Source organism: Sminthopsis crassicaudata, chromosome 1 (genome assembly GCF_048593235.1).
Source record: "Sminthopsis crassicaudata isolate SCR6 chromosome 1, ASM4859323v1, whole genome shotgun sequence".
Taxonomy (NCBI): Eukaryota; Metazoa; Chordata; class Mammalia; order Dasyuromorphia; family Dasyuridae; genus Sminthopsis; species Sminthopsis crassicaudata.
In genome coordinates this window covers 167,469,840-167,494,182 of record NC_133617.1, presented here as the reverse complement: position 1 = coordinate 167,494,182, position 24,343 = coordinate 167,469,840, and the positions used below count along the sequence as shown (strand labels likewise).

Below are 24,343 nucleotides of genomic sequence, written 5' to 3'. Positions count from 1 at the left end.
TTTTTAGTATACATAAAGAATTTTAGATTGTTATTTGAGTGGGGGAAATATTCCCTAAGATCAAAATTTACTTATAAAATTCTTATTTGTATTGTGGAAAATAAACAACACAGAAATTGCTGATCTAAGATTTGGGGAACCATTTTCCTTTTCCCTCTCTCCTTCTTCCTTTGCCCCTCTCTGATTTGATTTTTGAATAAAACTGTACCAGTTACACATTTCTTCAGTTTGCTGCTTCACTGCCCATCCAGTCTCAGTTAGGAAGCACTGTCTTGCATCCTGTGACTAAGGTTGATTGAACAAAAGAAATGAAGAGTGCAAAAGTTAGTTTAGGGACACAGAATCTATCTACTTTTTAGTTTTTCCTATGACTCCTACAGTTTTAACTTATATGGCATTTACTCACTAGCAGTCATCAAACTCAAGGCCTGGTCCTTTTCAGGGATGATTATAGCTTATTACTTTAGTAGAAATTTCCACATGACCATTCTACCAGGAAAGCAATGCTATTTGTCATTGTGATTGTGATATTAAAGAGCAGAAACTTTTCAAAATGTGATTTTCATAGGTTTTTTTGTTTTTCATATTCTCAGATCTTCCCAAAGGATGAAATCTTCACTAGGCCTTTCTCCTCCTCCTCCTGGTGATTTTAGGTATCTTTGTTGCTTCCTCCCTACTCCCACTGAAATTTCCTTAGCAACAAAATCAGCATCTTATTTTAAAAAACACAACTTTTATTTAAGTTTTTATTAGCTTAGGCCTGAATTCATTCAGTTTAAACTCAAATGCAAAACATATAATGAATGCTTTCTGGATCACCAAAAAACCCAAACAAAAACACCACCGCTCCAACTATTCACCCTTCAATTCCCCGTTTCTTTTTATGTGTGAATTCAGGAATGCTGAAAGTTAATCTACAGCCTAATGCAACTGTGGCCTCCTCCATTACCAAGGTTCACCTATAATATTTACTGCATCATTGCATCCAAGCCAAACTTGGTTACTGAGGCAACTAAGTTTTCTTCTCAAAGGGTCACAGGGAAACACATCCTTCAGGATCCCCTGGTAACCGTCAACCGATAATGCTGGGGAACATCAACAGCAAATTGCTTGCTTTCCATAGCTAAGGCAGCGCCGCCTCCGTCTGCAGCAAAGGGGGGTGGGGGGGCAGAGTCTAGTTACATTCCTGACCCACTTTCGCATCCCCTCCCTCCTCCTCTTCCTCTTCCCTCCTGCTCCCTCCTCCTCCTCCCACTTCGGTGAAAGAACAGTGTGGCCAGCAAGGGCATCAGCAGCTTTGGTTTAGCAACATGCAAATCCACCCTCCCGGATAGCCGGCAGCCAATAAGCAACAGAAAACTGCAGCAAAGTTTCTTAAGTGCTAGCAGCCTCGAGAAATCTGCCCTAGTCAACCACGACCGCCTCTATAGCTTATTTTTGTGGCTGCCCCTTTCCCCAGTCACATGGACCGAAGACCGAGCACCTGTTTGCAATATCAACCCCCAACCTTCCTCCCCCCCCCTCCGGTTCCCTCCACCTCCCTTCTCTCCGTGTACCATTCCCAGAGGGGATGGAAAATGCTGGCAAGTTCGCAAACCCTATTTTACTTAGAAACCGGGAAGGAGCGAGGAGGGCTGCTCGGTTTTGCAAAGTTTGAAAGCGCCTCAGCAAAGCAGCGAGCTAAAAGTTGAGTGGATCACAGAACACCCGGAGAGTGGGGGAGGAGGAGGAAGAGGAGGAGGAGGAGGGAAAGCTCTGGAGAAGAAGTCGGGGGAAGATAGGATAACAGCACCAGCCTTCCCCCGCCGCCCCCACCCCCTGCAGCAGTGGAAACCTTTGCTCATCGTGGCTCACAGGCCGTGCGGTTTTGCCCGGCAGGCGCCTGGCTGGGGATGCTGCGGCGCTCGGAGCCGAGGCCCGCCTGGTCACCCGAGTCTCTGACCGCCTTTTCCCGACTGCTCTCTCAGGGTGCGGGGCTGTAAGGGACCGTGGCTTCTAGGGGAAGCCGGGTGGGGGGGAGGGGCGGGACGAGAGGGGGTACCGAGAAAGCACACAGGGGTGAGTGGGGGCGGTGCAGAGATCTGACGAGGCGGGAGGTCAGGTAGTGTAAGCAAAGGGGGGGGGGCGGTGATACTGGGTGTGTGTGTTCAGAGATTAGGAGTCCAGGGAGGGGGAGGGAAACCTCCTTTGCAGCTGTAACTTCTTTACTGGCGAAGCAACTCAGCAACTTTTCTTCCTTTGAATATCGCCAGCGCCCCGCCCGCCCTAGTTATCCTAGCCCCGCATGCAAGCCCCCGGGAAGCCCGCTCCCAAGTCTGGGTACCACCCGGAGCCGGGCTCAAAGTCCAGAGGGGGAGGGGGAGAGCGATGCGAGAGGAAAGGGCAGAAGCAGCTGCTTGAGCACGGACGCACGCGCGTGTTGGTGTTTGGAAACACCCCCCCCCCCCAACTCCGACCTCTCCCTTTTATCAACCTTTCTCTCCCCCACCCCCCACCCCATTACGCCTAGGGCTAGTGGTCTAGTGCACACGCTTGGTCTCCTAGCCCGGGGCTGCCCGCCTCGTGTGGCAGGGTGGGGGGCAGCTGGCTGCTTGGGTTTAGGGTGAGCAAGAGAAGGGGGGGTGTGGGGAGTCATGGAAACTGCACTTGTGGATAAATAAGGAGACAGTCGAAAAGAGCTGCTGTTCCCAGGCTGCCAGCATCACCAGGGGCGGATGCAGCGCCCTCAGGAAAAAGCAGCCGAGTTTTCACAAGTATTTCTACCCCAGCCACTTCGGCGGGCCGCTTCCCCCCTTCTCCTCCGCCCCCACCCCTCCCTTCCTCCCAGAGTTATGATGGGCTTGCACTCCCCGTTCCCCCGCCCCTCCTTCACCTTGTGGTTTCACCCCTCGGATGGGATACTCCCCCGAGCTCTGCTCCCGCGGGAGGACAACATTTTTTAACCGGAGAGGCAGGCGGGCAGGCCCTGGGAAGAGGGCTTGGTTGTGTAACAGCTACCCCGAGTGTAGGCTGGAGATAGCAGCCTAGTGTGTGGGCAAAAGTGTGTGTAAAGGTGCCCCCGGCAGCCCCCTCTCTTAGAGGGATAAAGGCCAAGCCGTGGCTGAGTCGGTAAGAGGCACTGGGCAGGCGCAGCCCAACCTGGAAAGCCCTTTCAAGTTCTCTGGCCACTCTTCCTGGAAGATGCCACTCCTAAGGATTTTGTTCAGAAGCATCTGGCCCTTTCATAAATAGACACTCCTTGTGAGCGGCCTTGTTTCATTCTTTCTGTTAGTGTCCCAGCGCCTAGCACTTAATACTTACTGAGAGTATAGTTTGGGAAATGGACTCCCCAGAAGTTACACGCTAGGATTGCCTGTGGGCTGGAAAAGGAACCGTTTTCGGCATTTATTGCCGACCTTTATAACTGACAGAATTTTAGAGTGAAGAAAAAGCCGTTTTGGAGCACCTGGTTCAACTCTTTCATTTTATAGATGAGGAAATCTGGGGCCCAGAGACATGCTTGCAGCAGCCCCTTAGCAGCACAGGCAACAATGGAACATAGGTCAGCTGAGTTACTAAATCAGGATGCTTCCAATCTAGAGAGAGGTAGAGCGGCTGGCCCGAAGGATACGTTTCTGCCCTACCTTCTTACATTTACATAAAGAGATAGAACTACCAACTCCACCTTTCTTCCTGAAGCACATTAATCAAGCCCTACCCCCACTCCACTACCTCAGCAGTTTAATCCAACCCCTTCATAGATTTTTTTTGATAGTTTCTCTCAGAAAGGATCTTTAGAGTGAAATGTTTTAAAGCATTGATTTTCTGAAATTGAGCTGCTGAAAGGTTTGAGGATCATCCCTGTGATGTAGTTGCTTCTAGTGAAAGCATATACTTTTTGTTTGTCACTCCTGTTTAAAAAAAAAAATAGTATTTTATTTTTCCAAAGATATACAAAGATAGTTTTCAACATTTTTTGCAAAACCTTATGTTCTAAATTCTTCCTTTCTGCTTCCCAAGACAGCAAGAATTCTGGTATAGGTTAGATGTGGCTTGTCACTCTCTTAATAATTTGATTCAACACCAAGTGATTTTAACTAGATACATAAGGTCACAGAATGCTACTAGATAATTCCATTCTGGTGTGCACTTGGAGTTTATTTTATTGAGCCATGTGGGTTTGTTTCAGTGTGCATCACCCATAAAAGTGAATACCTACATTCATACATCTCATTCATAGAAGTGAAAGAAAAATTAAACTTGCTACTTGTATGACCTTGAGTCGGACTAAATGGCCTCTGAGTTCCTTTCCAGTTCCATAACCCTTATGATAGAAGCAGGAAGAAAAGGCTTTCTAGCAATATGTAGTATTCTCTTTCTCTTAGTCTTTCTCCTGGGTCCTTTTTATTTTTACATTCCCTTGCTGATCTAAACAGTTTTCTAAATAAAAAATCTTCTTTATGCAGATGATTCCCAAATCTACATCTAGACCTAATCTTATCTAAGGGTTCAATCTAGGCAGATGATTCCCAAATCTATATATCCAGTGCCAATCTTTCAGTTAGGCTTTAACATTTGGAGGTCCCATCAATATGGGAAAGTCAAGCCTCCAAAATAGAACTCATTTCCTTCCAACCCCATCTCCTTCTACTGTTCCCCATTTCTGTTGATGCCTCCCCCATCTTTCTAGTTACCTAAGTTCCCACTTTTGGAGTCATATACAATTCTTCCCCTCTCTTCCTTTTTTAACCCCTCCCTCCCCCATTCTATTCAACTGGCCAATCTTCTTGACTCTACCTCCACAGTCTCCACTCATCCTACTCTATCCTAATTCAAATTCTTCTTATTTCTTTATGAACTATTTCAACATTCTTTTTAATTGGTCTCCCTGCTTCCATCCCTGGCTGTCAAATGGATATCATTAAAACACTTAGCTGATCTTGTCCTTTCTCTTCTTCCAATTTCTATTCTCCTTCCCCCAAATTTTCAGTGGCTTACTTTAAGGTAAAATACAAAATCTTTGGCCCAGTCATTTAAGGCTCTTCACAATCTTGTTTTCATTTATCTTTTCCATTTTATTTCATTTAATTCTCCATGGTGTACTTTGTTTCAGATTGCCTGACTAATAGTTCCAGTAACTCAACATTCCATCCACAATATATACTTTGTATACTTATATGTATATAATGTATACTTATATGTTTCTCCAATTTGAATGTAAGCTCCTTGAAGTCTGAAGTATTTAATTTTTGAACAATCTGACACATAGTATGTGCTCAATAAATTGAATTTTGTCTTAGTATCCCTGGCACATAGAACAGTATTTTGTTCATAGTAGACAGTTATTAAATATTTGCTGAATTGAATTTAAAAGTTATTCATTTGAATCATTTAACAAAACAAATAAGTTTAACTTATGAATCACAAATTTTGTAAATTAGAATTTAAGCAATAAAGTAGTTTTAAAATAAGGTGCAGTGATACTAAATTTGAAAAGTGACCCAGTGAGGAACTACTCATCAATAGGAAAATGCTAAGCTTTAGGGATATGAACATTAAATAACGGTCTTTTTCCTCAATGACATTATATTTTAATGGAGGTTATGTGTTTGAGTATAAGACATGTATACTCATGCTTTGATATTTCCATGATTTTTCATCAATGTCCGTAAATTTAGTATAGATCACAACTCATCATGCCTTCCCATCTTATGCAGTACTTGTCTATCTTTTTACAAATCTTTTCATAAAAGATCTTTCCAAGCACTGTAGTCCTTTCTCTTGGTCTTTTGATATTTTGTGGGTACCCAATACAATATTTGAGCAATCTTGTCATCCTTCTTTCTCTTTAGCCACATGACTTGCCCACCTCCTTTTCTAATCATACAGGCTTTGATCATGTCTCTTTACTATTTCTCATGTACAAGTGATAACACACTAGAGCCTACTTACGTCCACCGGTGTCTTAATATTGCCTTTTGAATTTTTTGAAATTCTGAGATTGGAGTGTTTTTTTTAGTATCTTTACCTGAAAAACCTCAAATGGGGTCATGTAGAATTGGACATGACAGAAGTGGCAAGGAGCAATTTAGGAAATCTGAAAGAAAGTATTATACAATTTCCCAAATGTGAGGCAGCCCACTTCTCCCAGTTCAGATACTTGGACCTATTCTAGGTCCAGGGCATTGTACATTTGTAAATCCAAGATCATGGTAGATTTAGAACTGGATGAGTTCTTAATTTAGTTGAATCCCTTAATTTTTAACAGATGAGAAAAAGGAGGTCTAGAAGTGTCAACTGACTTCCCCAGTGTAACACCGGGTAGTAAGCAACAGAGATAGGATTCAAATTTCAGATCTTCCAACTCCAAATCTAATGTTTATTCCATTATATTCCACTCTCTCTCTAGTAAGAAGTGCTAATGGACTACATTATTAGTCTGCCTATGCAACACAAAGTCATAACCTGTGGAGAGACTCTTTGGGAAATAGAGTTAAAACCAATGATATCAATAAAAAATATTTTAAAAGGAAGGTGATATTTGTAAAGTACTTTGCAGATCTAAAAACATATAAAAGTAAGCTATTATTATTATATATTCATAAAATTAGGAGAGAAGCAGTATGAAAGATGAAGAAAGGCTGGAGGCAGGTAGATCAATAAGGGGTACGTTACAGTAGTCCCAGAAAAAAGGTCATGAAGATCGGAACTGGTGTTATACCATATTTAATAAAAGAGTGTTAAAAATCTCATTGCAGAGGTTGAAGAAGAAAAAAATTTAATTTAGGGAATGTGGATTTTAGTATGCTATTTAATACAAATTAGAGAATTACCTTTTGATCATATAGAAGCAATTACACGATTCTTCTATATACATGTATATATGGAGCTAGACAATTACTATAATGACTTATTAAGCTACAGTGGTTCTAAAATGACCTTTCAGTGACCATGTTATTTTAAATATTATATATAAAGCCTTCAAAAGACTGCTACAAAAAATAATTTTTTAAGTGTAATAGATTATGATCAAGAGGGGGGAGAAAGTGGAAGATAATACCTATGTGTGACCTTTAATTGGAAACAAGAAAAATATAAAAAAAAATTCAGAAGTTGGTGGCATAAATGTAAGAATTCTCTGATTCTTTCCTTTTTTTAAAGCTGACAAAAATAAATATATAGTTTGAAGAATGAAAAATAAATATACAAGGCAATAGAGAGGCTCATAATAGACATGTATACCATTTAACCAATGAAGAATTTCAGAGAAAGATAGGAGTAAAAGATGTCATTAAAGTAATGTGTGATTGAAAGTCATATGGTAAAGGAATGGAAAGAGTGATTAACAGAATTCTACATGGCATCCTCAGGATGTCAGAAGAAAGCGAGAAAGGTCTCTAGCATGTTAAGTGTATCTCCTTTAACAAATTTATGAGAAATCATGGACAAGAGTCACAAAGAATACAGGGTTGTGTTTTACATCATTGTGTGTGTGTGTGTGTGTGTGTGTGTGTGTGTGTGTTTGTGTATTTGTGTGTGTGAACTCCTAAATCAGTGAGATGATAGATGTATTTGAATGTAGAAAAGGAATGAGATACCTGAACCTAAATCAATGAGATGGTAGATGTATTTGAATATAGAAAGAGAATGAGATACCTCAAGAGGTTTCTTCTTAATAGAAATCTTAGAAAAGAGAATGAATGATCACTTCTTGGATATGTTATAATGGAGATTCTTTTCAGACAGATTTGACTAGATAACAATTGAGGTTTTTCCCAATTCTTTAATTCTATGAATATTAACAAAGATTAGAGGCAGTGTATGGATAAGTTATCCTGCTTGAATTAATATCTTTTGTCTTTGTTGACTGTATCATTATCAAGGTAACTTATAAATTTCTAAATACAAAAATAAATAACTTCAAATAATTTCCATTTTAGAGGTGAAATTAAACCAAGATTTAATCTAATTCAACTCTCTCATTTTACTGGTGAGAAAAGAGTAATCTAGAATGGTCAAGTAACATTTATATTATAGCCAGTTAGTGGCAAAAAAAAAAAAAAGAAAGAAAAAAAAGAAAATAGACCTAAAACCTAAATCTCCTGACTCCAGGTTCAGATTATTTTCACTGTGTATTATCATAACAAAAGCTTTTTGGATGTATAACCAAAAAACCAGAGATAGAAATTAAAGACATAAAGGGAAGCAAAGAGCAGCCCATTTTCTCTTCCCTATTTGCTGATAACATGATGGCTTAGAAATCTAACGAATCAGAAAAGAAAATAATTGAGACTCTTAATAGCTTCTGAAAAATTGCAGTCAACAAAATAAGCCCACAAAAATAAATATTATATTTACTTAATAATAACAACTAATAATAGAAAAGGAAGTATCATTCAATTGGAAGTCAACTTACCAAATCACACTCAATACCTGCATGAATTTAGTTACGTATAGTTCCTTAAAGAAATAAAAATCACACACTAAACAGAAGCAAGTGAACAGTGTAATATAGTATCAGGAAAAATATAGATGATGAGTAACATAAGTTCTAAATGGATGTATGACTTGGATGTGACAGATCACATCATAAGAAAATTAGAGGAGCAAAGACTCAACTTGGGATGAGTTTATGACCAAATAATTAATAGACAAGATCACAGAAGACAAAATAGTCAATTTTAAAAGATATTCAACTAAATAAGAATTTGTTAAACATATACAACAGGCCAGGCACTGTCTAAGCATGAGTCAAAACACAACTCCTGCCCTCTAGGAGCATATAATTGAATGTGGGACACAACACTAAATTAATATATACAAAGCAAACTATATTCAGAAGAAATAGGAAATAATTAAAAGAGGGAAAATACTGGAAAAGTTTGGACAAAGTCTCTTGTAGAAAATAGAGTTTTGTTAGGAATTAAACTGAGAAGTTTTTATGCTAACCATGAGGAAATCTTTGCAGCAATTTTCTCTATTAAATCTGAGAATCCAAGCTATATAAAGAACTGATTCATTTAAATAAGAATAAGAGTTATTCCTCAATAGAAAAATGGTTAAAAGATATGAATGGGTAATTCTCAAACAAAGAAATCCAGTTTGTCAGTTGCTATCTGAAAACATGTTCCAAATCAATAATAACCAGAGAAATGAAAAATAAATTAACTCTTAGGTTCTACTTAAAACCCCCTGATAAAAATTACCAAAAAGAAAAGATGTCAGTCTTGGAAGGATTTTCAGGGAGATATTCAAACAAGAGCATTATTAGTGGAACTATGAATTGGATCAACCATTCTGGAAAGCAGCTTGGAACCATGCCCAGAACATCACTAGGAATCTATTTCCCTTACTAGGTCTATACCTCAAAAAAAAGGACCCATATGTCCAAAAATATTTATAGCATATCTTTTTATGAGAGTAAAACATGAGAAACAAAGTCAGTATCTATCAGTTGAGGAATGATTGAACAAATTATGTTATATGAATATAATGGCATATTACTCTACCACGTGAAATCGGTAGCTTGATTCATCATTGGTACTATTTGGTAGTGGCTGATCACTATTTTGATTAGAGTTTTAAAGTTTTTCAAAGCAGGTTTTCTTTATAATGTTTTTGCTATAGTATGAATCATCCTCCTGTTTTCACTCACCTTGCTTTGCATCAATTCCTACAAGTCCTAGCAGCAAGTGCACTGTTGCACACAAACTAAAGTTGTATTTTGTGTCCTTAGGGCTACAGGTGCATTTTAAGCCTCAGTTTTAAAGAGACTTCTCCCGTATGCTCTATACATAGTAAAATGCTGTCATTTTCTTCAAGGAGGGGGGGAAACCCATCTTTTAAAAATACTATCAGAAAGTTTTCATGGTGATGTTTTGCTAAAAGAAAAAAAAAGATAAGTCTAAGGATTATCATTTTGCTTCTTTATGGGAATGGAAATTTTTTTTTTTTTTTGCCTATTTTAAGGGTAAACATGAAGTGCTTTTTCTTTTTTAAAAATATTAAATGTTATAGATTCTAGAGCAAAGAGCAAACAAATAAAGGTGATCATGTTGGAGGTTATATTGTAGATAGTGTGACATTACATTCTGATCACTCGAATATTATCAGCAATGTGTGCCTGTACTATTTTGAGATGATATGAGACCACCACCTGGAACATGTGTAGTGATAAGAAATCAATGTATTACTGACAAGAGTCTAATTTACCAAGGAGAGTGTAACATCTACCCAAATCTCTACAATTAAAAAGGATCACAATTTTGTTAATTTGGAATTCGAAACACTTTGCATTTTGGACATAAAAACCCTCCAAAACAAAGCAACCCAAAGCAGTTTTAGTTATTTTATTTTATAAACTTTGAATGTTTAACATAAAACAAGGGAAAACACTCATTCTACCTACTTAGATGAACAACTCACATTCCTATAGGTTTTAGAGGTTCAAAAATATTTTCTCCATAATATAGTCAACTTAACAAGCATTTACTAAGCAAGCACCTTTTCCTGCTGAGGAACAGTGTGAAGTTTTGGAGAATATAAAGAAAAATCCCACTAGAGTTTGCTCAATAAAAGATCATCAATTTAGAACTGAAAGGGCACTGGTAAGTCATTTACTTCAATGTCCTAATTTTACAGATGAGGAAACTGAGTTCTAGAGAGGCTACACAATTAGTAATTAGCAGTCAGCACTGAAAGGCAGATCCTTTTCCTTTTTTTTTTTTTTTTTTCATCTTAAACAAGTTAAAGTATATCTTAAATACAATATATATGTACATATTTATACAGTTCTCATGAAAAATCAAATTTAGAAAGGGAAGAAAAACAAAAATGCAAACAGTTCACACTCATTTCCCAGTGTTCTTTCGCTGGATGTAGCTGCTTTTGTTCATCACTGATCTATTGGAACTGAATTGGATCCTCTCCTTAAGGCAGATCCTTTTCAAAGTAGGAGCTCATCACCTTTGTCATGCTCCCTTTCCATACTTAGGAGAGCTCGAAATCTACAGTAATCCTACATTTTCCAAATGAGGAAAGTAAAGTTTAGAGAATAGATGTGGCTAGATCAGAGTTCCATAGGTAACTAAAACTTCCATGGAAATCTTTTCACCAGGACAGCAGGGCTATTTCCACTGTACCAGTGTTGTAGAAATGGCTGTGTGACTAAGTTGGGCTTTAAAGGTAGAGAGGGCTCAGCATAGAGCTCTCAGGCAGTTATTTTAGGTTTGAGGCCTTCTTCATTTTCTGAGGGATCTTGGTTTCTGTCTATGCTGTTGGAAGGGTGCCAGCTCTCAGGGCATGCTCGTAGCTTTTAGCTAAGCCCTCATATTTCCACAAACTGCTACTGCTGAGACTGGAAAGGATTAGGAGGGACTTGTGCCCTCCTCTGCTGCCTGCCCTCCTCTCCTTCACCTTTCTTTCTCCTTTCAGCATGTCTAGTGAAGTAAGTTTACCTATAGACTAGTGCCTGACGAGCTTGCTCCTGGGACTGTGCCTGGATCTTTGCTACCTGACACCAAAGGAACCCATGTTTATGGGGCTGCTGCTGATTCCCCAAATTCAGAAACCACAGCTGCTGCTGATGGTTGTACTGTGATACAATCCCTGCCTGCCCCCGGCTCTCAAGTAAATGTTGCTTCCTCATATCTTCCAGGGGTAAGGATTTATGGGTGGGGAGGGAAGGAGGAGAGAGGGTATATCTTATCTGCTTTGGAAGATCATTAAAGTTTACCCAGACTTATTTGTGGGGTTGGTTTCTATTGTTGTTGGGGTAGAAAGCAGTCCCCTGGGATGATGTGTGGTCACAGATTACCTGGCTTGCCATTATATCTCCTTAAAACTACAGTCTTAGAAAGGAGTAACATTTTAAACTACATCTTTAACTCAGAGATACCATTACTAGGCCCATACTCCAAAGGAAAAAGAACAGACTCATATGTACAAAATTATTTATAGCAGCTTTTTATAGTGGCCAAGAACAAGAAATGAACGGTTGCCCATCATTTGGGGAATAGCTGAGCAAATATGATCTGTGAATGAAATGGGAAGAGATAGTTTCAGAGAAACTTGGGAAGTCTTGAATGAGCTGATACAAGTGAGCAGAACCAGAAAAAAAAAATGAAAGAATGACATTTTAAAGACAAACAGCTTTGAAAGGCCAGTGCAATAACTGACTTACCACTCTAGGGGACCAACAATGGTGCATACCACCATCCCTTCATAGAATTTAAAGGACTCAAGATGCAGAATGAGACATACATTTTTTAACTTGTTTTGCTTAATTATGCATATTTATTACAAGGATTGTTTTTGCTTTTCTTTTCTTTTTTTTTTTTTCATTTCAATGGAAAGGCAAAGTAAGAGAAAGAGAAAATAGATTTTCATTAAGCTGTAAGAAATGATATTCACTTTTTTCTCTGATAAATTCTCAGTTCCAAATTCTCTCCTTTCAAAAATATTCACATTAAAAAAAAAGTATCTATCATATTTCAAAAGAAACTGTAGACTTGGAAAATCAACTAGTTAAATCTTCTTTTTCACCTTCCATTGTCAGGCAAATGGCCATAAAAAGTCTCTGTTCATTTTAATTTTCTGAAGCTTAGTCTTTTCAAACATATTGTTACTATAAATCTTAGAAATGACTTATAGGCAGATATTAACAAGCATTTATTAAGTTTCTGTTAAGGTAATCTAACAGTAGAGCACTCCTGGTTTTTAGGCTAAGGCTGACTCAGTGACATCAGTGCTTAAAATATAGATAGTGGTTTCCTTGCCAATGTTAACCTATCATCATATGGTCCATTTGGGAGATTTGTCATGATTAGGATGGGCAGAAGTGTTTATGGGAAATATTTTGTTTTAGTTTTAATTTGCATTAGTGTTTAAAAATGTGAGCCTATAGTATATTTATTCTTTTCATTCAAAAAGCATTTATGAAACACCTATGAGATATCCGATGAAGCCTTAGCAGTATATCTCATATTAATCCCTCACTTCTCTGTCACGAGATCAGCAGTATTCTTCATCATTAGTCCTTTGAAATTTTCTTTAATAATTTAATTTAATCATCTCTCATTTAATCATTTTTGATAATTGAAATTCTTGAGTCTTTCAGATTTTTTAAAAAACAATATTATGTTATGGTAAACATTATTCTCTTGGTTCTACTCATTTCACTCGCATCAGTTTGTTCAAGTCTTCCCTGATTGCTCTGAAACCATCTTTTTCTCCATCTCTTATAGCAATAATATTTATGTTCAAGTATCATAATTTGCTCAGCCATTTCCCAATCGATAGGCACCCCTTTATTTTTCAGGTTTTTGCCAATACAAAAATATTTATATGTACATGTAAGATTTTTTTTCTCTTTCTTTGATTTCTTTGGGATATAGGCTTAGGGTATTTCTGAGTCAAAGGGCATATACAGTTTAATAAATTTTGTAACATAATTTCAAATTGCCTTCTAGAATATCTGAAGCAATTCACACCACTACCAAGAGTACACTAATGTGTCTCTTTTCCTACAACCTCTCCAATATTTGCCATTTTTCTTTTTTGTCAACTTTACCAATCTGGTAGATGTGATATATTTTTATTAGCAATTTGGAAGCTTTTTCCTTTTTTTCTATGTAACTATGAGTAGTTTGGATTATAGTGTATTTATGTGTTTTTCACAGCCAGGAGAATTGGTACTCCAAGATGCAGAAGATTTTTTGGCAAAGTTCAGCAGTGATGCTATTTGCTGCTATCTGTAGTGATCCAAAATCTAAATTCTTTGAAAAATATATCCTATTTAAATGTTCTTTGAATTGCAAACTTAAGTATAAGTGAAAAGGGTTATATCTCCAGAGCAGGAAAAACTAAGAAAATAAAGACATTCAATCTACAACAAAAACTATCTGGAGGGAATCCTCCCCCTCTCCCCCAAATCTAGACAACATTGGCTTCTGCCATTGAGATCTCAGGTGTTTTAGACTTTTCTGAAGGCTACTTACTGTGCTGACCAGAGATTGTGAAACCTCTACTTGACTTGGGGCAATGAGAGGTAAATTAGGTAAGTGTGAGTAGGTAGGTGGCAAAGAATCTGTGCCTGGAACTTTCAGTTCTGATAGTTAAAAGATAAGATGAGTGTCATCAGTGCATAAAATGACCCCTGTCACCACTTAATATCATATACTACTTATCTACCAAAGATGGTTATTTTGTGTACTAGTCAGACTAAGAGGAAACAATAACACTGTAATTCTATGCTTCCCTGGGTTTCTGTGACAGGGAAGTTGGATTTTTTTTTTTTTTTAATCAAAAAGGTGAAAAAATTCTAAAAGTATAATCATGATATGAGAAAGGAGAGAGAAGGTTCAAGAGCATCCTCTAATTTAAAAAAATTAAGTCAGATGCAAGCAAAGCACTTTCTTTCACACATTGGAGCATATGAAGATTTGTTCACTCTGAAATCTGAAAATAACTTTTGTGTGTATTAAGAAATCCCACCCAAGCTTAGCATAGTACTTGGCACCTACTAAATACTTAATAAATGCTTTTATATTCATTCAATCAGACCATCCCTAAACTTGCCTTCCTAGAAGGAAGGATAGGAACATAGGATGTCATTAACCCCAGTGTAACTTATTTGGCCCACCACGGTGAAATATAGGGATCTTGCTTATGGTCAAATTGGTGTCTATGCCTTTTAATTAGCCATACTGGTGTTGTCTTTTGGATATTATGATAGTTTCCAGATGTAGGTACTTCTGTGAATAGATGGGGAAAACTCACTAAGCCATTTAAAATAGAACCAGAGCTGCAGTAACCACATGTGTTTTAAATATATTAGCCGTACAATTAAGAATACAGTATTATAAACAGGCTCTATAAATCTTTATAACAAAAACAGCAACACACCAAATTCTCCTAGCCACAAAGAGGCCCTCCGTAATACTTTATAAATTGAGATTCTGTGATGGGGCTAGACTGAGGCTTGATTTGTTAACAGTATACTTTCCTAGTACTCAGTAGGAGGAAGAGCTTTCTTTGCTTTGGTGAAATAAAGCAAAGCACATCATCCTTTCCTGCTTATTCCAGATGAGGAAATAATCTTGTTCTAAGCAAGAGACAGCTTCTCATGATTCTGACCTGAAGTATTCCTGGTAATCGTCAGAGTTTTTATTATTACTTGGAAGCAGCTAGGAACATCTCCCTTTCACAGTAAGGTTGTCAGACAAGATTTTGGTTTTTTGCATCTGTCAAATAAGAGGATTGGTTGGTCCAGGTCAGGGCTTAAATTTTTCCCACTCGTGATACTTTTTTTATCTGAGAAATTTTTATATGATTTTGGATATATAGATATATAAAATAGGTATACAAATCAAACATTTACTGATAATAAATCATTATTTTGTGACCTCCACATTTAGTTTCAAGATCTCATATGGGATCGTGACTCAGTTTAAAAAGCTGGGGCTTAGGTGGTTCCTTGATTGTCTTCCTGCTTTGATGTTCTGTAATTCTGTGATATGAGGCACCATTTCCAACAGAACACAGCTAATATTCTGCTTTTTCTAGGGATGAATCCAGCTCTTGAGTTAAATTAAAAAAAAATATTAAAAAGTTTACTCTTTTTAAAAAAATTCAATTGCATTTTATTTTTCTAATTATATGTAAAGATACCTTTCAGTATTCATTTTTGAAAGATTTTTGAGTTCCAAATTTTCTTTTCTTCCTCCCTCCTTTCCTTCCCCTCTTCTTCCTAAGAAAACGAGCAATCTGATATAGGTTATAGAGATACAATCATTTTACACATATTTACTTATATTAGTCATGTTGAAGATACACTCTTTCTATATCTCCTGCTTTCAACAGAATAGTTGAAAACCAATTTCCTAAAATTCCTAAAGACTTTAACTACATATAAATTTTTTTTTTAATATGTCAGAGGGAAAGGGAAGAGGTAAATAAGAATCTTAAAACATAAATTCAGTTCTTAAGGTTAAGGTATTAAAAAAAAAATCTGATATAACAGATTACTTCCTAATTCCTAGAAATAGTTCTTAAAGGTGTATGTAACCCTCATTTTAGTCATATATATCAGGGAACTGACTCTGGAAGCTTGAGAAACTTATGTATCTGTCCTGCTGCCTAGGGTGGATTTACTTTCAGCATTTAATTCCGACCTTGAAGTTGAAAAGACTTGTAGTTAGAACAAGGAAGATGCCAGAGAGGGGTTATTGATAATGGTGGGTGAAAAGTAGTTATTGGAGGTGCTGGGAGTTGTGTTTATTTATATGAGTGGAATAATAATTCCTGATTTAGGGCTGATATGACCATGATTTATGAACTAGTTGAAATCTGAACTGTTGATCCAGGTCATGGGACAGTGACACTTTCTTCCTTTCCTTCTTCCTCTACCCAAGAGAAAGTAAACTGTCCTTATAGGTACCCATTTTTACTTCCAATTTCTATCTGTGTCTGCTGGGTCACATGAAAGAAGATTGGGGATCTGGAATCTTCAGTCTTTTTAAAATTTTTGCTTTTACCTCTTTTTTTTTTTTTTTTTTTTCTTCACTTTTACATCTATACCTTTGAAGTGTGATAAACTTATTGGTCAATAAAAACCCAAAGTATTTAATGGGATTTACTTAATGTACAGATAAAGAGGGATAACAGCAAAAAAGAGATATTCTCTTTTAGACATGAAATAATTTGTGAAGCTGGGATGAATTGGGAGTGAGAACTAAGAGAAACAGATATGAGAGGCTAATGTTATATATGTTTACTGTACCAATCTATATGTTGAACATATATCCTAAGAATTCATTGAGAAAAAACATTTCCCTCTACACCAAAATATTTATAGCAGCACTTTTTAATGGAAAAAGTAGGTGACCATTGAGTGGGAAATTGCTAAATAAACTATAGCACATGAATATTAATGTGTTATAAAAAAGCAATGTGATAACTACAGAAGCAGGATAAAGAATATGAATTGGTGAGAATTAAAACAAGAAGAACTAAGAAAGCAATATATGCAGTAACTACCACAAAGTAAATGAAAAACAACAACTAGGGAATAATCAAAATTGAATGTAATTTTACAAAAAATTATAAAGAATATGCTTGGTCCCAAAGAAGAAATTTTAAAAGCAATATCCCACTCTTTGCAAAGGTGAAGATCTAATTTCGAGAGGTGGGGAGAAGCACTATCTTTAGTTCATAATAGACATATAATTTCATTGATGGTTTTATGCAGATGGTTTCTATAAGTTGAGGTGATTTTAAAAAAATTATCATTTAGTCTCTAAAAACAGACTTACATTGCTTGGCTAGTATATGAACCTTAATAGGTCCTTTCAGCTTTGTAAGCTTGTGCTCCACCAACATGTTTCCTGGTGTAGATATAGAGAATTTGGAAAAGCTTTTCTATGGTCATACAGCATATCTCCTAGTTTCTAGTGGTCATAGTGATTGCTTTCTGTACCTGCGCAGTGGAATTATCAACACCTGGAAAAGCCTAGTAGCCAACTGCCTTCTACGTAACTGCCCAGGTACCCATGTGACTAAATGGGCTCCACATAAAAGGGATTGTCCTGCTTAGGTTCCCTGAAGCCTCCAGATTTATTTAGTGACTATAGATAGTCAAGGACGTCTTATAGAGTTGTTAATGGAGCTTCCCTGCTGCTATGCTCATGAGTTTTCCTTATTTAATCTTTGATCTCCATCACCCTGAATAAAAGTTCTGTTGTTAAACCATGTTTTGGTTCTCACTATCCTGGGGCTACTGTGATTTGAATTCAAGCTCTCTGTGGGCTCCACACAGTCACTTTCATATGAGGTGAGGCTAAGAGAGTAGAATTTTGTAAGAAGTAAATATATCCAATTATTTATGGGATAAATAGGAACTCATATATGAATTAGTTTTGGCCTGTTTCCTGTTTAGGCTGCTGGCTCATTCTGTAACTCTTAAGATAATTCCCTTACTCTTATACCTCAGTTTCTCTGTTACTCCTAAATGGAGTATCATAATTTTTTTCCCTGCTGCACTGTTGCAACATTTAATTAATGTTTATGTGGTGCTTTGAAATAGTTGGGATCAAAGAGTAACTATTACTATAAAATATTATTCTGAGAAAGATTCTATATTGCATGGCCACTCAATGAATACTCATACTGTTTTTAATCATTATGTGATTTGGGCTCTCTGGCTATAATTTCTGCCATGTATACCATTATTTATACTGTCTTGAAAATAGACAAACATTAGCTTTCCTTTGTCCCCTTATCTTATCTATTTTTCCTCCTCCTCAGTTAGGCCAAGAAATATAATGGTAATTTTTATTCTTTTTGTTCTCTTCTGGAGCCTTAAGCAACATAATTTAGTGAACTTGGAATAGTTGTAAAATCTGGATTTGAGTTCACCTGTGGCATTTACTTGCAATGTGACTTTGAGTGAGTCAAGCCTCAGTTTCCTCATCTGTAAAATGGAAATAATAATATCTGTACTACCTAACTCATGGAGTTATAGAAAGGAAAACACTTTTACAAGTGAACTATGTCAGTTATAATGCTATTAGGTTTCATTTTCTTTGTGTATTTTAATAACTATTTTAATGCCCTTTTTTTTCATGAATTTTGTCCTGTTTCTCAGCTCTAAGTGATAAGCTACTTAAGAAAAAGGCCCTGGTAGTAGGTTTTTTTTTTGTGTGTGTGTTTTCCCATGGCACAGTACTTTTCATAAGGGGCATCTGATAAATACTGTCCAAATATAGGAAACTTACTGTAGTTTTTATGACAAATTCCTAGGAACTTTTTTAGAATTTATCTCAGAAGTAACTTGATCGTGACTTTTTGTGTAAACAATTAAGTATCCTTAAAAAGGGGCATCCTGACATAATTGTCTGTTCTCCAAACTTCCACAGGAAAACAAGGAACACCATTCCATCTCAAGCCACTCTCTTGCTTTTGCAATGAGGGGGAAATGCATTATTTCATTATCCAGTATCTCTCACCTAATCTCCAGCCTCCCCAATGGGAAAAAAAGAACTGTCTTTCAATTATTTCAAGTCTCCTGCCTGGTTTTCAGCCTGCATCAGGAAGAAGAGAAATGCCATTCCATCATCTACCAGTCTCCTGTCTTTGGGGGAAGGAAGAGTGGATACCACTGCATAGGCTAGGTCTGCTCTCTGATCTGCTTTATGTTGGAAGAGAAGAAACACCATTCCATCAAATACAAGACTTTTAGAGGAGAATGCCATCCGATCAAGCCTCAAAGCCTGGTCTTCTGCCTTGGGGGGGAAATACTACTCCAATCTTCTTATATTTTAAATCTTCTACATGTACTCTTCAATCTAGTGTCACTAGCCTCAAACTATTCCTCAAACAAGATACCCTATCTCTCCTCTCTGAGCATTTTCTCTAACTGTCCTCCATGCCTGGAATGCTATCACTCCCCCACTCTGACTACTGACCTCTCTGGCTTCCTTTAAATCCAGACTAAAATCCCACATTCTTTTTTTTTTTTTTTGTCCCCCCGCCCCCCCCTGAGGCTGGGGTTAAGTGACTTGCCCAGGGTCACAAGGCTAGGAAGTGTTAAGTGTCTGAGACCGAATTTGAACTCGGGTCCTCCTGAATTCAAGGCCGGTGATCTATCCACTGTGCCACCTAGCTGCCCCTAAAACCCCACATTCTACACAAAGTCTTTTCCCATACTCCTTAATTTTAGTAACTCCTCTCAGTTAATTATTTTAAATGTATTTTATATGTTGTTGTTTGCATGTTGTCTTGTCCATCTCCCCTTTCCCTTCTATGTGAGGTCAGAGACTAACTTTTGCTTTTCATTGTATCTCCAGCACTTAGTATAATGCTTGGAGCATAATAGGTACTTAATAAATGTTGAATGATTGGTACAAAAGTTAAGAGACACTGGGAGCAGAAGTTTAATGGTCAGAAGAATTGTAAGGGGATCATCATGACGTCTTGCATTTGGATGCATTTCCTCATCTTCCAATCTACATAAAATATTAGATCACCTGGTTTATCTGTACTTGTAGTCACAGGCTGTGTTCTCTTAGAGCCAGCTAGGTGACATAGTAGAGAGACTAATGATCCTGGAGTTAGAAGTATCTGAGTTTAAATCCTGCTTCAAACACTATCTCATGTGTGACCCAGAACAACCTCTTTCAACCTCAATTTCCCCATCACTAAAGACAGAGTAATTGCTTTATTGTGTTGTTGTGAGAGTTAAATGAGATAATAGTCTAAATGTACTTTGCAAATCTTAGCTAGTGTTTTTATTTTCTAACATGGAAAGCTTTTTGTGCATAATAGCTGATTGTTAAATTTTCAGTGTGAACATTTATACCTCAAAAATTGGCAAAATACAAATTGGGGTTTGATCTATGTTTTATTCATATTTGAATATATGAATATTCAATGTATGAATATTGTCATTTTCGTATTCTAGACTTAAAGTGATAGAGAAAATCTTAATAATGCAGATTAAACTTCAAAGTGTGTTGTGACTTAAAATGTTAAAGAATGATTGTTAAAATGTTTTATGTGTAAATGGGAAATATTTAATGAAATAAAGTTTTTGAAAAAGTGTGTTCTGCTATGCCTAAAGGGCTACCAAAAGGTGCAGACCCTTTGATTCAGCAGTGTTTCAACTAGTGGTCGGTGGATAGAACTCTGGGTCTCAGAGATGGAAATCCAGTGACTGAGGAACTAATCCTTTTGTGACCCTAGACAATTTACTTAATTGCTGTTTGTTTGCTTTAGTTTCCTCAAATATAAAATAGGATTAATAACAGCACCTGTATTGCAGGGTTGTTGTGAAAATCAAATAATAGCTGTAAAAAGTTTAGCACAGTGCCTGATACATAACAGGCACTATACTATATAAGTGATTGGCACAATGGGTAAATAGAGTGCTGGACCTAAAGTAAAGAAGCCTCATCTTCCTCAGTTCAAATATGGCCTCACTTACTAGCTGGATGAACCTGGACAAGTCACTTAACCCTGTTTGCCTCAGTTCACTCATCTGTAAAATGAGCTGGAGAAATGGCAAATCATTCCATTATTTCTGCCAAGAAAACCATAAACATGGTCATGAAGAGTTGGACACAGCTGAAAATGACTTAACAACAGCAACATATACATGTTTATTCTTTCTCTATAAATTTTATTCTTTTGTCTCTACTTCCTTATTTCATTTTCCCATCTTTCTGTGAGGATTTCATATTCACCTCATGATATAGATATATCCTATTAAATCTATACTCCACAGTTTGCTTTCTCTCTCTTTTTTGTTATCACAAGTTGTACTTTTATATGTAAAGAGCTTTTAAATTTTAAAGAGTTAATAGGAACATTAGCAGCTTGCTCTCAGAGATAGGTACTCCTGATATTCTCTGGATATGTCACTTCACTCCGTCTCTGAGTCTGAGTTTCTCAAAGTGTGCTTCAAGAAGACCTGAAATCATGATTTATTATTATTTTTTTAATGAACTATTTGTTATTTGCTAATAGACATTTAAAGGAATAATTCAAGAGGATTTTATTACAAAGATATTACCAAAGTTTTGTTTATACTGAAAGGTTCTACCACTGGAAAAATTTAAGAACCACTACTTTAAGAAACTTTGACACTGTAACATGGAGAAAAAGGGCTGATCTGAATTGGTAGAAAGAATTTATTTACTAATGAAATCACAAGTCCAATCTTCTATCCTTATTATTATTATTATTGTATATATGGTCTTTTCTCAATGTTAATAACCTTTATGATTTTCTGTAGTTGTGGTAATCATGTGGGGAGATGATATTTTCCTAAGTGGGTAACATCCATTAGATAGAAAACAAGAGACTTTGCATATTCTGGGTTTTGTAATACAGTGCCTTGAACATTGTAGGTACTTAATGAATTCTAGTTGACTTCTCATGACTAGGAATATATATATAAAAGGAGCCAGAGTTAGTCCAGGGCAGTCTTTCTTAAGCTTTATAAAGTTTTAGTAGAATATTTACTGCCTTTTCTTTGATTTTAATGGATTCTTTTCCCTTTCTCCAAGACATCATATAATCACAGATTTAGATCTGGATTTTAGATACTATCTAGTCAAGTCCCCTGATTTTTTAGGTGAAGAAATTAAGACCCAGAGAGGTTGAGTGATTTTTTACAAGATCTTGTCCAAGATAACATTGATAGTAAGCATCAGAGTTGGGATTGGAATTCTGGTATTCCAACTCTAAAACCATCCCTTCTTCTAATGCCTCATGTTGATATAACATATTTTTGTTTCTTAAAATATGACAATTTAATTGTAGTATGAGACTGTAACACATGTAACATGTATGGGATTGCCTGTCATATAGGGGAGGGGGTAGAGGGAGGAAGGGGAAAATTCAGAAAAGAAATGAATACAAAAATTACCCATACATATATAATGTCAAAAATTATAATTATAAAATTAATTTAAAAAAAAACAAAATAAAAGATAGTGTGTCAAGAAAAAAAAAATTGTAGTATGAGAATTTCTATTACTTTGAAATACTCTTTGAGATAATCATGGACATCCTGGATTATTCCAAAACTATATCTAGGAATCTCTGGGCTAATGAACCACTCAACTTGCATAATTCTTTCCTTTGAATCTTCATATCTATATCTATCATCTATAACTATATGTATATCTATTGTAACCCTAGAGACAGTTCATACTGATTCACTTTATGTTATCCCCTCTTCCCATGCCCTTACTTTTTCTTCATTATTTTGCATAATGTAGTTGTGTGTATTAGTGCATATGTGTATGTTTTAAATAATTCCAAAGGAAATTTTTCCCTGGAAAATTCTCTGGAAATTTTTTTTCAGGAAAGAGTTTAAACTTCTATAGTTGAAAAATGAGAGAGTAGAAGTGGAAAAACTCCTTAGCACTTTTAATTGCTTAAAATATTTTCAAATAATGTCCAAGACAGTTTATAATAATAAAAATAGTAGCTGACACTTATAAGCCCTTTTAAGGTATGTTTTTTCCCAGAGCAATATATGGCTGCAAGAGTTGGACTAAAAGGAAAACAGCACCATGGAATACTTTCAAATTGTGGTGCTAGAGAAGACTTTTGAGAATTCCTTGGACAGAAAGGATGCCAAATTAGTCAATACTTAAAGAAATTAATTCAGGCTATTTACTGAAAGGTCTAATTACTGACACTTAAGCTTAAATACTTTGGCCTCCCCATGAGAAGAGGGGACTCATTGGAAAAGACTCTGATGTTGGGAAAAGTTGTAGACAAAGAAAAAAGGGGACAGGAGAGGATGAGATGGATAGTGTCATGGAAACAATGTGCATGAATTTGGACAGATTTTGAAAGATAATGGAGAATAGAGGGTTTTGTGTGCCATAGCATGGATCATAGTCCATGGGGTCACAGAGAGTAACTGTGACTACAACTGAGTAAATATGACTAATAACAACAAAAAGTTTGCAAAATTATTTATATCCATTCTCACATTTGATCTCATAACAAATCTGGAAAGTAGGTCTTTTAAAAAGAATTGCCTAATATACCAGCTAATTAGAGGGGGATAATAATGACCATCTTCCAATTTTATTTTATAAAAAAGTTTTGCAGAAGGGGAAAAGAATGTGGAGTCATTTTTTTTTTTTTCCTGTCTTTATTGTGTTGAACAGTTTATTTTCTTCTGTCTTCTCCTTCATTGTTTGGTAGGGACTCTTTTAATGCATTGAGTTGTCTACATTCTCATTGTAGTTATAATAACCATATTTTCCAATCTTCAAATTAGGACCCATCATCTGACAAAAGATAACCACTTTGTAAAACTTCATATACTTTCTTTCTTGAAATTGATTCTGCCCTGGAAAATCTGGGATTTGTGGTCAATTTGTGTTTTTTTTTTTGTTGTTGTTGTTTGTTTGTTTGTTTTTTCAAAAAAAAAGAAAAAAAAAAGAAGGGAAAGAAGTAAAAAATGAAAGGCTGAGGCTGGGATTCCTTGATAAGTTTATACAATGCTGATTTCTTTGTCCTTTCTTTGGAATTCATAATAACCCTATTGTCTTTAATACAGAGCTTTAAAATTATATTTTTGTTCCTTCATTGTTTCACAACCACCTTTTTTTCTCTTCTCATCAACTCTGTGAGCTCCCTCAGAGCAGGATACTGTTTTTGACTTTTTCTACTTTGTCTACCACCATATTTGTTGGTACAACTATATGTAATTAGTACAAGACAAATTTTTTAAAAATATCTTTTTGTGAATTGTTAAAGACTTCCTTTGACAAGTATCTATCATAGACATAACATTTTTTTTTTTTTAATCAGATAGGTCAATGTTCACCTAAGATGTTTC

General features: G+C 36.4%; 1 long non-coding RNA gene across 1 annotated transcript; it reads left to right on the top strand.

Annotated features, from left to right (window-relative positions):
* The first annotated feature begins 1,766 nt into the window (after nt 1-1,766).
* On the top strand, nt 1,767-21,258 carry LOC141544625 (uncharacterized). Its single transcript, XR_012482710.1, has 2 exons — nt 1,767-1,968; nt 18,894-21,258. It is a non-coding gene; the product is annotated as an uncharacterized LOC141544625 (long non-coding RNA).
* Nucleotides 21,259-24,343: the final 3,085 nt, after the last annotated feature.